Source organism: Apteryx rowi, unplaced genomic scaffold (genome assembly GCF_003343035.1).
Source record: "Apteryx rowi isolate R43461 unplaced genomic scaffold, aptRow1 scaffold_19, whole genome shotgun sequence".
NCBI lineage: Eukaryota > Metazoa > Chordata > Aves > Apterygiformes > Apterygidae > Apteryx > Apteryx rowi.
This window is the reverse complement of record NW_020448196.1, coordinates 73,498-88,490: the sequence shown is the minus strand read 5'-3', so window position 1 is coordinate 88,490 and position 14,993 is coordinate 73,498.

Here is a 14,993-nt window from a genome sequence, read left to right as displayed (position 1 = left end):
CTGCCTGTTCTGAAAGGAACTGACTTCTTGTGTTTGGTTCCTGAAGCATCTGTTTCAAATTTATTGAGAGAGGAAGAAAAGCAAATTGTGTCACAGAGCTGAGTTCTGTTTTTCAGCTGTCTTTTTTTCTTCTTTGCATGAAGATAGTCATTAAAAATTCAGATGCAGGTTGAGTAAAGCTATTCATAGATTCATGTTCAATTCATTTAATAGTTTTAGGAGAAACAGTTGCAAAAGGTGAAAAAAATTATTTCAACATTGAAAAAGAAAATAACTTTTTAAAAAGGGTTAATTAAATTACAGGAAAAGTGTTTAGCTTTCCCTTTGTCCCAAACCGTAAGTTACTCGCACATCAGTAATGCTTACGTGTTTACACATTCCACATGCCACAGGTGGTTCCTTCCAACTGATTCTTGTTGTGACTGCTTCAGCAAGAAAATAGTCTCTTGGAAGCCCCTATATCTTCTGATTATATACTATAAGAATTTATGTGTGTGTATATATATATGTATGTATGTATATGTAAAAAATGCAAGAGATTTGGGTGAAGGTCCAGTGATAGAGGCTACTCCTGGTGTTTGCAGGTCTCCTGTCTGAATAGCTGCTCCGAATTCACCATAGAAAACAAATTTGGATGTTAAATTAGCAGGAGTAGCAGATAAATCTGAAAGTCGTTGCTCATCTGATCTTCTTAGTTAGATATTTATGTGGTCTCAAAGTATCCAAGTGCCTCAGCCATCAGTGAGTTATTTTCCCACGGCAGTGAAATACTGCTTTTTTAACCAAGGAAAACCTGAGGTAGAGCAGGATACAGGAAATCTGTTATTAGGCCAACACTGAACTGCATTGTTCAGGTCCTACCCTATTTCTCTGTGCCTTGTTTAGCTCTTGGAGAACATCTACCCACCTGTTTGTTGCAGGCCATAATAAATAAAAATGAGTAGTATTAAGGAAATAATGTGGATAGTCATAATTGTGTCTAACTTTATGCATTTACTAATGCACCCCTCTGTTCCAGTGTCTCAAAATGCTTTAATGAGCTTCTTCTGTAGGTTAATGTTGTGCAGAAATTCCCTTCTTTGCGAGGGCAAGGACACACAGTAGCAAAGAGCGCCTGCGATACAGCTTAGTCGCGGTGCTGTGACACTCAGGGCTCCTCAGCTGGCGAGACGCAGTGCGGTGTGTGGTCAGATAAGTTGCTGGGAGGTGCGTTCCTTAGTGCATTCAGGTGCCTGATAAGAAATCTGAACATGTGGGGGAAGGTTTCTTTGTACTGCGTCAGTTGGTAGGTTAGAGGGACTGAGTCTTAAAAGCTGGGTTTTGTCGCTTACTTTTCCTAGCGTGGGAACTCTGTGTTTGAGTCAAATGAGTGCTGCTCTGGAGAATGCAAGCTGGACGGAAAATAAAACACTCAGACTTGAGGTGTCAGAGTCTAGGAGATCAAAACAGAAAATGGTGTGAAACTATTGTTTCCATTCTAATATGAGGACAGAGCTTTTTACAGCCTCCTGTCTGCAAGTATGTAAAATAGCTAGATTGTACATGCAGGTATTCTGCTGATTGAGTGTGAACTACAATGTTCGCTGACCTACAAAACCCTTTGGAGTAGACCTGAAACAAAAATGAAAGCAGTTCTGTAGATGCTGGACATAACCTTGCCTGCCCAATAAAAACAACCCCCATATCTGTAGAATGTGTATCAGTGACGTAAATCCCAGGCTCATTGACAAGGGGGATTTCCAGAGCAGAAAAGGTACAACTTCCTGGAGCTATAGTAAATCAGTGACAAAGGAAACTCTTCAGCCCTGACCCTGGTATGAGCCTGCTTATGGGTCATCAGTGGCTTAGTTAAGCTCATGTGAATATTGTTTACCCTGAGATTTGTACTATTTGTTTCAAGAGGATGCTTAAATTTTCTGCAGGTACTGAAAGATCTGGGATATGTCTTTTGGCTGAAGCAGTCATTGCATGGTACCGCCTTTATAAATGTTGAAAATACTGCAACCTCATGCTCTACGTTTTCAAACAAGCCTTTCCTGGCTGCGTGGGGTTTGTGAGAGCAGTTGGCTCCTCTGTCTGTAGTGTTGCTGTGCTCTTCTATTAGTCAAGCCATTGCAACGGTGCAGGAGGGGGTGAACCTTTAGCCCAGAGACAAATTTGTGGAGATGAGAAAGGATCTACAAACACTCTTCCAGGAGAGTTTCACTGGCATCTTTATGGAAGTTGGTAACCAGGTGATAAACAGAGGCGCAGACCCTGAGCTGACTCAATTCTAGCCATGGCCGGGCTTTGTAGGAGGGTAGGTGGTGTCTTTGATTACCACTATCAATCATATCGGTGTAAACCAGCAGGCATCAACAAAGTTGGTAAATGGAAAAGGCAGTGTAATCAAAAGTTGATTTAATTATATATTGGTTCTACTAAGTATTATTGAATGCCTTACTGGATTTCATATTGAAAGAGTGAATTCTTGCAATATACCTATATATACATTTACCAAGGTAAGGTATATATGAATATGCAGCTCATACATATATGTATTACAAAATGGACTAAAAACCCTACAAGCAAAATAAAACGATGCAGGTGAAATCTATACACTGAAGACTCAAAACCAGAGGTTCTGCTTCACTAAGTCAGTGTGGTCATTGCTCTGGTGGTGGTGATGCTGATGTTAACTGAACCAAAATGTTGGTTTTACAGTTCATTAGCACTCTTGGTGAAAAGGGCAGCTCACACTGAGCCCTCTGAAAAAGTTTCTGTTTGTAGAATGCTGTGAGCCCTAACTACAAAGATGGGGAGATACAGCTGGATTTTTCAGTCCGGATTTGTTTGAATGGAGGGAGAAGGGTTTGAAAGCAAGTATTTTTTCTTTTAAGTATTTGCACAGCATTCTGAGGGAAAGACACAGTTCTTGTGTCAAGAAAATCTCTATTGGCAAAGGCACATGAGCTCCTGACATGTAAAGCATCTGTAAAAAAGGTCTGCAATAATCTCTTTCACACGTTTACTCATTCTTTCCCTGGTTAAATGATTTCCAGCAACACGCTTGACAGCTGTGAATGTAGGGGTCCCCCAGATCCCTCTTGGACTGGGCCCATTAGCAGCAAGAGAGGAGCTGGGCACAGACAGACACAGTTATCTGATTCTTGCTTATCCTGACAAGAAGAATCTAAAAAATGTGCCAGCTTTCAAGGGTCAGAGGCTAAAATATGGATGCATTTATTGCATATTTTAGTTGTCCCTTTAATAGACAGTTTGACACATTCTTACAGTGAACTTTCTGAAATGCAGATAGCTCCAAATGGACGAAGAAGAAATCTTTTTTGTCAGGATTCTTGTATGTGCAATTACCTTCAGGTATCAAGTGCATTTAGTGACTTTTTTTTTTGCGCTGTTCAGACATTTACGCCTTGTTGTCAGTGTGGGGAGTATTTAATTTTATTAATGTGGACATTTTTAAAGGGAGGACTTTAGAAGATCAGTTGTTTGAGACTTCATTTTCCGTTACGAAATGACTGGTATCACACTAGATAATTCTTTCAAAGTCATGTTTTTTGTCTGTTTTTTTTCAGTCAGCCACGTGGACGTATCCATAGATATCCTGGTATGACTTAAGCACTGAGAGCTGCTCTTAAGCCTTTCCTTCTATGTGTATGATAGCTAGATTATGAAAAGAATAACTGTTTTGAGCTCCTTTGTCCTCTTGCTTTTAAGCTCTTTGCATGTGATCAGCTTTCAGTTTTGGAAGACTTTCTATAAACTAATCTACCATGGTGCAGAAGCAGTGCAAAATGCRCTGCTTAAAATTACTAGCCTGGAAACATAATTGTCAATGCGTATTACTGTGCTTTCAAAGGAATATTCAACACTTTTTCTAGCAGCAAACAACTAATGGAAAGATGAAATTATTGTAGTCAGAAAGTGACTACAGAAAGTGGCCGAATACAGAAGGGCAGTACAGAGAAAACATGATGTGAAATCTGTTTTGAATATCTCTGGCTGGACGTTTTCCTGGGTGACTAGGAATGTAAATTCAGTACTGAAAAAATTGGGAGAGATGATGTAGTTAATTACGTTCGAAGGAAAATGGATGTTTTACCATGGAGGGCCACATTTAGATAAAATCAGTCAAAACACTGCTAAAAAGAATTCAAAGTAAATTGTGTTGTATACAGTTAGCTCTTAATTTAATTTAACGTTGGATTACATGCGTTGGTTTAACATTAGATAACATTTGCTGATTCAGGGAGCATCTGGAATTTCAGTGGCAAAGTGTGATCGGCTCTCTAAGCCCAAGCAAACCTGGAGATTGGCTTTAGTCTATATGAAAGCAATCTCAAAATGGCAGAAGGAGAACGTTGGAGCTAATTATGAGGGGAATTATTGGCTTTGTTTGTATAGGAACCCCTTTAATGTTTGGAAGAGTGGGTTAATGATGCAATTTGGCATTTTTTTGCTGTGCACCATCATCAAACAAAGAAGAAGAAAAAAGCCCTTGGTTGGCTTTTTTGCCTATGGGCTGCTGTGAGCTGATTATTCTTCTAATCAGAACCATCCCAATCAAGGGAGACAATTAGCTGGGTTAGGTCTCTGCTGATTTCTCCTGTGGCCCTTAGCATCAGATGGCCTTGAGCGATCCTCAATCCTATCAACAAATATTTCAGTAATACCTGTTTTGCTCCACCTGTTGTCATTAAGACCCTCTTTTCTTCTACTGAAGTGCCTTGTTTTGTGCATGCTTATTTAAATTGCGTTGATACCAGAAGGCATAGGTATCCTTCAGATGAGAAAGCTTGCCAGGCTAGAGAATAGCTGCAGAGTTGAAGCTAGTATGTCGTATAAAACTGTAGACATTATTTTGAGATACCGTGTGTGTGTTTGTGGGTGAGTATCTAATTCTGTATTTTTATCAATAACATTTATTTTCGTACACAGAGTAAATACATATATTTAAGCAGCTGGATATGTAACCGAATATGCGGCTTGGGTGTGTCGTGCCGGGAACCTTTGTGTTTGTAGATGGCAACGTGCGCCTGCTGCCAGCAGTCTGCTTCGCTGCTTCCTTCTGGTTTTCCCACTATTATTTTTGCACACAGCAGATGCTGTTCTGCTTAGTAGGATTTTATCTACGCAAGCGGTCTACTTGATACCTAAATGAACTAAATATTATAGTTAGTAGGCCCATATATTTATGTACTGAAACCAGGGAGTTGCTCCTGATTTACCCCAGCGTAACAGAAGGTGAAACTGGATCCAGTAGTTTTTACGGGATGGGCTTTTTTGCCCCTAGATTGTAACTGAAGTAAATCATAAGCTGTCATGATAACTTAATCGGTCCCTTTCTCTGCTATGTAAAATCCTTAATTGACTCAGTAATGCCCTTTTTTCTCTCTCTTCAGTTTCCAGTCTCCTTTGTATAGCATGTGGTTTGTTAATACTAAAAAATGAAACAAGCCCAATATATGTAAAATATGAAAGGGATATGCACCTTATATGTGAGATAAGCAAGAGAAAAAACAGCACAGAAGATGGTTGAACTTTGAAGCAAATCAGGAAGCCCCCCCCCCCCCCGGCCCATTCTCTGCAGCTTGTTGGTACTCTTAGGGTAAATTTCACAGTATGTCTCTAGCATAAAAAATTGGTACTGAGTTACGAAAAAGTTCCAAGATTTTTCAGAATAGGGACTCCTTCAGTTATTCCTGAATGTAAGAATTGCTTATAAGGACAATCTGGGAGTTTCACACCATATTTAAACATTCTTAAAAGTAATTATCCCTGTCAAAATGATTCTTTTTCTGTCCTTGTTGATGGAAAAACTCAGCTTGCTAAGCTTGCTGTATTTTTAGCTATGTGGTCTTGTTACTGTTGCGATTGAAATTCTGGGAACAAGATCTGGTTTCTATAGTGTTAGATAACAATATTGAGATTCTTAGATTTTAGCTACTTTGAAGGATTTAAATAACAATGTCAATATTCCATTCGGCAGATAAAAAAAGAGTCCAATTTTAGAGACATAAAAATGAATGAAACGATGTTTGTTGATTGGCTAAAATCAACCCCGGAGTATTAAGAAGTCATCTTTTGTACTGTACCACGGTGGAAAATGATCTTTGGGTTTTGGGTTGAGAAGTTTAAAATAATTGATTTTTGTGAAAGGAAGAACAGATTTCAGTTAGCCTTAATGTAAGTCTGGCCGTCTGTAATACGTTGAAGAAAATAGGTAGTCCATATGCCAAGTGTTATGAGCGTGCGCGTTTGAACAGGTTGTATGTTTTTATGCAACACGCACATACATAACCAATACAGCTGGGTTAGTCCCTCACTGTCTGGGTACTTAATCAAGAGCATCATCTCCATGCAGAAAAGTGAGAAAATTACATGGGTGAAGTGAATTAAGCTTTAATGTTTGAACGCACAGGAATTGTGCTGCCACCTACATCCAGATTACTGGTGAGATCAATGGTGGCGTATTGATAAAGTCTCAGGGTTGGTTTTTTTTTAAATCTTGCTCAGTGTGGGGGCAGTGGTGGTGATGTCATGACCTTTTAGCAGACCAAAGAACCGTATTTAAAATGTTAATCCTGGCAAGGCTTTTTTTCTTTTGTGCTATAAAAGGTGTCTTCTCATTAAAGTAAAAGCTTTTTAACCCTTTCTCTTTGCAGTTTAAGAGTCAAGTATTGAGCACTAAGATACCTGTAGTTCAGTTTTCCGGAGATAGGATAATTAAATGCAAGTCATAAGAGGATTTACTGTAATAATATTGATAATGAATGATTCTCAGTATGAAGTTATTTGTTACTGCGTTTCATATCATAAAATGCTGCGTTCACACATTCTTCTTTGGCTGAGGTAGTTTTCCTCTGACATCAGCATAATAATGACTAATTTTAGAACATTATAGTCCATGCAGGTTCAGTGTTTTAATGCTTTATTGAATGCTTTCTGCTCAGTTAGGCCCCAGTTCAGGAAAGTATTTAACCATTTACCTAAATCCTTTGGCTTAAGTATGTGCTTAATGTTAAATATCAGCTTAATTGCTGTCTTGAACAGAGCCACTTACCAGAACAGAGGATCTTAATAGTCACATATCTGTAACCTTTTAGGAACTTTAGAGCTAATGTGTCAAAATGTATTTTTTACATCAGTTATAACTGTGGTTTTAAATAGAGAATGAATATTCATGCACTGTTACTGAGACCATTCTTTAATCCAACAAAGTGTCCCTTTACACATATTTAAGTGTATTTAAATGTCTGAGTTAAAACATGTTAAGGTGTGAGTAAAGAGGAAAACACAGGAAAAACAGAGGATGCTTGCTCATTTACAGAACTGATTCATAAGAAAAGTGAAATGAAGGATGAAATAGAAAAAGCAGTTAAATAGCTTAATTCAGCAGCTCCAGAAACAATCTAATACTTTAGCTAAAGGCAGCAATTTTCTATTGGACAATTTTTTTCTGTAATCCAAAGAATTTTTAACCTTTCCTAAATGATTTGGAAGACAGTCTGCTTTGTTTCTTTGATCTAAGGTGGAGTTATATTATACTCTATCATTACACTTAAATTACTATCTTAACCAATCCAGATTTATTGATAATATATTTAAAGCACATAATTTGTCTTTCAGTTGACATATCTCATGTGCATAATAATTAAGAATTTTTTCACTTCAGTGATGAAGGGAAAAGTTAGGGAAACAAAGCAAATGACCTCCAGCTGTTCAGCATATTGTCTGCAAGTTTGGTGAATGCCAAAGCCTTAAATTACCTTTTGCTCTTGGGAGCTTGGGAGGCATAATTATCTTCCAAACGAATTTGGAATAGGAGAAGATTTATCATTCGGGGAGCGGAAGTGGAGGGCTCTGCAACTGTTTCTCACCTCGTGTTTTTGTGGTAGGCAAAAGCAGGTTTGATTATGCTTGCTTCACTGTAAAAATTCCTGCAATACCTCTTTGGGCAGAGGTAACCTCTCAAAAACCTTAGCGATTTAGAGAGCAAGCTTAAGCATTAGAAGAATGTTCCTAAAGAAGTGACCGCCTGATTCTGAAGTGTGCATTCCTGCAAGTGCAGGATAAGCCAAGTGATATAATGATCTAAGCTATGTCTGAAGTGCAGACTGCTGTACTGCTGCTGTTACGAGTCAGAAAAAAATTAATGACAAATCTGGAGGTCCATATTCTGTTTTAGTCAGATTTTAGCCAAACTTGCATTGCAGTCAGTAGAAAACTTGGAACCCTCTGTTTGCCTAGGCTTATTTATGTGGCAGCTTCCTTAGAGCGCTACTGATACCCGTTTAAACCTAGTTTTCAATATGTTCTTTTAGATAAGTGTTTGTTTTAAGTTAAACTACAAACTAGGATTACGGAAATCAAGATTTATTTTTTTCCTAAAGAGTGAATCTCCAAAAAAGAGTTTATTTACCAAAGCAAAAATTATTGTAAAATCTCATCACTGAGGGGCTGACAAAGTACACTCTTATCCCTGGCTGTTACAGGTAACAAAGGTGGAAATGTTCCATTCATGCGTTCGTTAAACTTTTGGGCAGTACCGCATGTGGTTAGACGCTGCTGTAGTCAGCTGAAAACACTTCCTACCATTCTCTGTCTTAATAATGCAGCATCAAAGATTATAAGGTACTTTCTTAGCTACGAAATTCATGGTATAAATTTCATTTCTGGCAGAAATTGTCAGGTGTCAGGCTCGAAAAATGAAAAGGAGCATGTACTTTTCCATACGGTAACTAAACTGTATGACTCAGTGCCACAGAACGGCCTTGCTGGAAATACTGGTGCAGGGTGACTGCTCTCGCTGCTTTGCATGCTGATGCCCGGTAGCTCTGGGAGCCTTACCGCAGAATCGGTCTAAGTTGTGTGTGCTTTCTCTTTAACCTCTGATTATCTGTTTAAGCCCCAACTGTGTGTTTAAGCTTACAAACTCTTCGTTCTCGAATTTTAGGTTTCGAGGAGATGCTTTGTACAGGGCGCTCTGCAAGACGCTTTACATTGCAAGAATTTAAAGTGAGCGGCAGACTGCAGTGGCAGAGAGCCTGTTAGGTATTTTTATAGGCAGCAGAAAAGATGCAGGACTGTTACTCGATCAGGTGCAAGTGGGAAAATAAAATACTGCTGGGCAATACAGAAAGGCATCCACTGAAATATGGAGAGAAAAGTTGGGTCTTGAACTGGTTTGTATTTGGATGTACCAGAAAACCAGAATCAAAACCAGACATGTAGTAACAGAAGGGGATATTTTATCCCTGGAAAAAAATACTTTAGATAGGCGAGGTCTATTTTGTAATAAAATTTTGTTTTCTTCTGTTTTCTTTTGTTTTATTTCAGTTTATTTTGTTTCCTTAAAGCTAGACTAATATTTAAGAGTACTAATAAAAGGAAGAAGTGGTTCATATGTTCAATAGTTCATTTTAACATCTGTGGAACGATGTTAAGGCTTCCCAACACAGTAATGGTCTTGTCAGACCTGTACAGCCCCTTCCCTGGCACCTGCCTTGTGCCGACTTCATAATAAGTAGGAAGAAGAAGGGAGGGCAGGGAAAGAAACCTTTGGTTTAATTTGTCTGTGATATTCTCTGCTTCTTATCTTAAACCTTAGTGCCTGCACCATTAGTATAGTGGCTATGTTTTATGCAGACAAGGCCATCAGTCAGTTATGAATGAAGCGATCTCACTGCAGGTTGGAGATTGGAATTCATTTAAGATTAATTTAGAAACACTTTTAGGAAAGATGCAATAGAGGAATTAAGGGAGTAGCTTCAGTTTTACCTCTTAGAAAGTTCTGATTGATCTGAGAGCAATGTATTTTATTTTCTCTCCTTTTTTTTCTTCTACAGGAATGTTTTACACACACATATCAAACTGAGTGATCAGGTTTTGCACCTTTTATCAATTTGAGCTGTATTCATACATATTGAAAGATTATTTTTGTTATTCTTGCAAAAATAGAGTTGCAAAACCGGTAATGGGCACTTAATTTGAAAAGTTGAAAAAATTAAAAATAGTATAAAGGCTATACTGAAGTCCATCATTTACTGATCTCATTCTTTTWAAAAAAAATTTAATTATTGCCCATCAGATTGTATGTAATCTTTGTAACAGCTGCTTTACAGACTAATTGGCAGTTTACAGTGCAAAGCTATTCAAATCCTAAGTAAGTAGAGAAGCCCTTTTGGATCAGTACATATCTTGTTCAAACCAATAGAAAGCTTAAGATAAACTTCTCTCAGGGAAAATATGTTTTAAGTGCTATTGTTTAGAGACCATCTGCACCAACATTCAGCCTGAAGGAGAATTTTTAGTCTATGTGCTGTAGGTCTCTGGAAAAAAATGCAGGATTGAAGAGAAAATATTTCTAACATTAATAACAACTGTACTACTTGGTGCTGCTGTGATCTGTAATCTAAAACTCTGGGTGTTTGTTTTTCTTTTAAAGTTCAGTTTGCCTAGCATAAGAGAGAGACTAATATAGAAAGGTAAAAAGAAGAAGGCTAAATTATTAAATTTCTCCATAGAACTTTCTCTAAAATGCTGTTTCAATGTTAATAAAGGAAATATTTTTCCTCTGGGTCTCTTAAATAAACATGAGGGAATTGTGTAGCAAGAAATATATTCATTGACCGAAGCCCACTTTCCTGAGAGCAGATTGTCTGCAAGTATATTTATGTATTTGTTAGTTATTCTGACTTTTTTTTAGCTATTCTTTTAGCTATTTTGACTTTGGGGGAGTTTTTGTTTTGTTTTACTTGAACACGTTCAAATAGCTTTTGTTGGATGTATTTGAATAAGTGGGTTATTCATGAACTTTTCATAGCAAATGGTTGGTCTGATATTGGAATTTCTTGTTATGTTTCTAGGTCTGTTTTTGATGTTAGGTGTGGGTTTGGTTTTTTTTTTTTTTTTTGACATTTTACTCTCACTTCTTTATATTACATAATTAAAAAATTAAGAAAAAATTAAGAGCTGCATTTTACCAGTTACAGATTATCATGCTGTCCGATTCTTAAAATTCTAAGCTGATCACAAGGCATTTGAAATAAAGTAAATTGAGAGACTGAGGGATTAATTGTGAGAAGATATAGCTTAATATTGAAGAAACGCATTTCTTATGCAACAGCAGTTGTAGCTGTGTATACAACAGATATGCACTGTTATCCAAATGTTTATCTCCTCTCAAGTACTTACCATGTATTCACTGGTGCAAATTGATACAGCGTTTTTCTCAAGCAGTATTCAAGAGGTGGAGACTTCAGTTTTTGTGTGTTAGCTATCACTCTGCAATCTGCTTTTAATATATTAGTGAGAAAATAAATTTGCAAAGATGGCTTGTGTTATGTACACTTCATCGTGGAAGTAGACTGCGGTTGATCTGTCATTCAGTGTGCAGGTCAGCCTGCGCGTTGTGCGAGTGTTGTCACCCGTGGTTTTGTGAGTGTGAGAAGCAAGACCTTTCTGCAGCCAGGGCACCGCTCTCCGTAGCCATGAATAGATGTCAGGGTGCCTCAGGCAGGGGGACAAATGCCAATGCCAGAAGCACGTTCCATCGGGTCTGATAGACAGTGTCTTCTGGGTTAGGCACATGGTCAACACATGTTGTTAGACAGCTCAGTTCTGGGCTCTTCAGTAGTAATTCATCATTATATCTGGTTTCTTTTTTTTTTTTCTTTTTTTCTTTTCTTACTGTTTAAGAATTTAAACTCTGAATGGGACTGGYTGTAAAGTGTGTGTTAGTGCAGCAGAAATCAGGTGAGACTTTCTTGCTTATTTAGAAAGGGCGGATTTGCTAATGAATCAGCAAACTAAACATTTTCTGGCATAGGGCGGAGGTGGTCAAGGTACATTTTGTATTTCCAAGCAATAGCACAGAATAAAAGAAGAAGCTGACATCTCGTGTGGTGTTAGTGTTAAAGTAGATAAATGAAGAGTCATGTGTGGATGGTATTGATGACCATGTTTAGAAATATGTGAGTAGTAATTACTAGCTCTTCTCATTCCACCTCAGATAAAGTGGGATAAATGTTACAAGTGAACTCCAGAATGCCATTACTGGGTAGAACTAATGTGAACACAAATAATGAGCTTGTGTCCATAAATCAAATTAACAAAGAGACTGGCATTGCCCCAGATGTTACGGACTCGGTTTGGATAGAGGCTCCAAATAGAAATCCCAGGCTGCCTTTAGTATCTGTTTGGGTGCGGTACCTTTCAGATTATGGTCTTCAACACTGAAGTTCAGCCTGTAAGTCTAAGTGATGCCTCTGACAGAGCAATAACTCTTCCTTTACCCTTCCTCCCTCCTTCTCTCTCTGTCCATCTCAGTAAGTTAAATGCCCACAGCAGTAGCAAATCAATAGCCAGGTGGAGGCTGCAGTAGAGGGGATTAAAGCTATCGGAGCTGGGACAGGCTGCAGATGAGAGCCTGACCTCTTTGGGATCAATGCTGTGAGATGTTTTGCCCCATATCACCCTCTTACTTTATCATCCTTGGCACGACTGTGCCACTGAACCCCAAAGATGCAATAAGAGCTTTGCTTCAGAAGTTGCAGCAAAAGAAAAAATTCTTAGGGATTAGGGAAAAGTTGCGTGTGCCAGCTTTGAACCAAAGTCCTTTTATAAATACAGAGTCTGAGGAAACAGTTTTAATAAACAGAATGAAAAATGCCCATCTTATAGATTAGGAGGTGCAGAGTGATGGGAAGTTGAGTGGGTGAGGGTGTTGCAGTACTTGTGAATCTCTGACGTACTCAGATTTATAGGTGAGAAATAAATGCTGATTTGTTTATTTTCCTCCTCTCTTCATATGTACCCAGCGAAGAGCAATTAGTTTCTGTTTTTTAATGATTGCATTACCGTTGAACACATATCTTTTTGCAATGTTGACTACAAAAAGTCAGTATAGGACCTGACTGTACAAATAAACATAGTTGTGAGTGTGAGGAGGAAATTATTAACAGTAAGTGGAGTAAACACATTTTTGCACAATTTATTTCTTAAGGAGCTTCTAAAGAATAAAAATAAATAAAAGATATTCTGTGCTTTTAAATTAGATGCCATTGGGAACTGTTATGATGCAGCTGAACTTCTTGTTCAGCAGTAGAATCAGAAAACAAGTTATTTCAGGTCTCTATTTCAGGTTAAGGGAATTAATACCTTATATGGCATCAAAGAACTATTACACTTAAAATAGGACATATCCCTTTTCCATTCAAACCTATTCCTTTCCTCCTGTGTTTTGCAGCCTTTTGCCATGATTCTGCTAATAGAAACCACCTCCTTGTGGATGTAGGCTTTTTTTGTTTTGCAGAGGACGTGTTTCAGTCAAGGCACACTGGGAAGTTTTCAACAATCAGGTTTTATTTTTAAAAAATGCAAATTTTATGGGTACCTGGCTGTTTTTTGTTTTTGTTTTGTCCCCCCCCCCCAAAAAAAAAAAAAAAAAAACCTTACTGACTTTTACCAGACTAATTGAAGGTTTCTTGGGTTCTGGGCATTAAAGAGAATGAGTTGATTCTCAAGCTGATTCGAAGTGGTCAGCTACAGAATGGCTGTGCACTTCACTAACACAGGAGAAATGAAGCTCAAGAAGGTGAGGCTCAAGCACTTACCTTACTGATGTCTTAAACCTTGGCCTGCCTCCTCCAAGGAAAGTTCCCAAATCAATTGGCTGTGCAGGGGTGGGTGCTTCTGACATTTAAAAAGGTCTAGTTTTTGTATCAGTGCAGAATAAAAACAATTATCAAAAGCTTGGTACTTCTTGATGAATTTCTTATGTTCTGGCCCAGCATTCTTTAAATTTTCAGAGCTACCCAGTGCTTAATGAATTCTTTTCTTGAAAAACCTAAATGCTTGTTCAAAATGATTTGTTTCATCTTTATTCCTATGTTCTATTCCCAATAGTAGAACATTTGTTTGTCTGGTTTAAATAGGTAGTATGAAGCACCAGATAAGATGGCAACTGATCAGAATCCTGATTCTTATTTAACAAGAAAGAAAACCAGCCCTTCAAATAAGAAAGCACAATGTCTCTCTTGTTCTGTTGACTGATAAGAAGGGGGAAAGGGATGAGTTTCTGAGGGAAGACAAGCCACATAAAACTGACGCTTTTCTCACGAAGCCCAGCTTAACGTGGTCCTTTTTTATATTTGTTTGTCTTGGTTTGGGGGTTTTGGTCTAATCCAAGTAGTGTGACAAATCTCCCAGCCTGGGGAGGGATGCAGCAGGAGTAAAAGGGGAAGGTAGAGCTGCGGCACATTCAGACGAAGCGAAAGGCAGCGAGATCGCTTGGCTCTTTTGGGAAACGCGATAGGCTCCTGCAGCCAGTTGTGAAACAGTAATTTGAAGTCTGATGAACTCTTTCAAGTGCGGGAGCCTGATCCTGCTCGGCTGTGTAATTGTGATGGAAGTGAGCCAGGCAAAGGCAGGGACCTGGGCGCAACCTTCTGGGAGACTTGTTCCGGCAGAGTGGGTGGGAAAGTGAAACAAAGGTTGCAAATAATAAGCTTCTCTGCCTGATTGATAATGAACTAGTAATAAGTGGCCTGGTTTCCTAGGGAAGCCCAACGATTGCAAGGAAGCTTTAGCAGAGTGCGTGTGACCACATCTTATTTTGATCAGCTATAGCACAGCAAAGGCTTGTAATTATCATAATCTAACAATTAGCCTGGCATCCTTTCCCAGAGTTTAATTACCCCAATAAATGATAATTGAGTAGAGGACTTAATGACAAGAGAATAACTTTCATTCTGCATTGTGTACTTAACTTGCGTTCTTGTCTAGGCGTAATTTTTGAACACTTTTTTCTGAACAACAGTCTCGATTACAGGTTTTTCCTCTTTGTTTTGTCAGTCAGTGTTTTGCTTCCACCACAGTCTTTTCTCATGATATTTTGAACTTGTCTTAACTTGTGAAACTGTAACCTATAGGGCTAAAAGGTCACAGACAACTCCTTTATATTACCTTTTTTGTGTTTGCTTGCTCAGGGT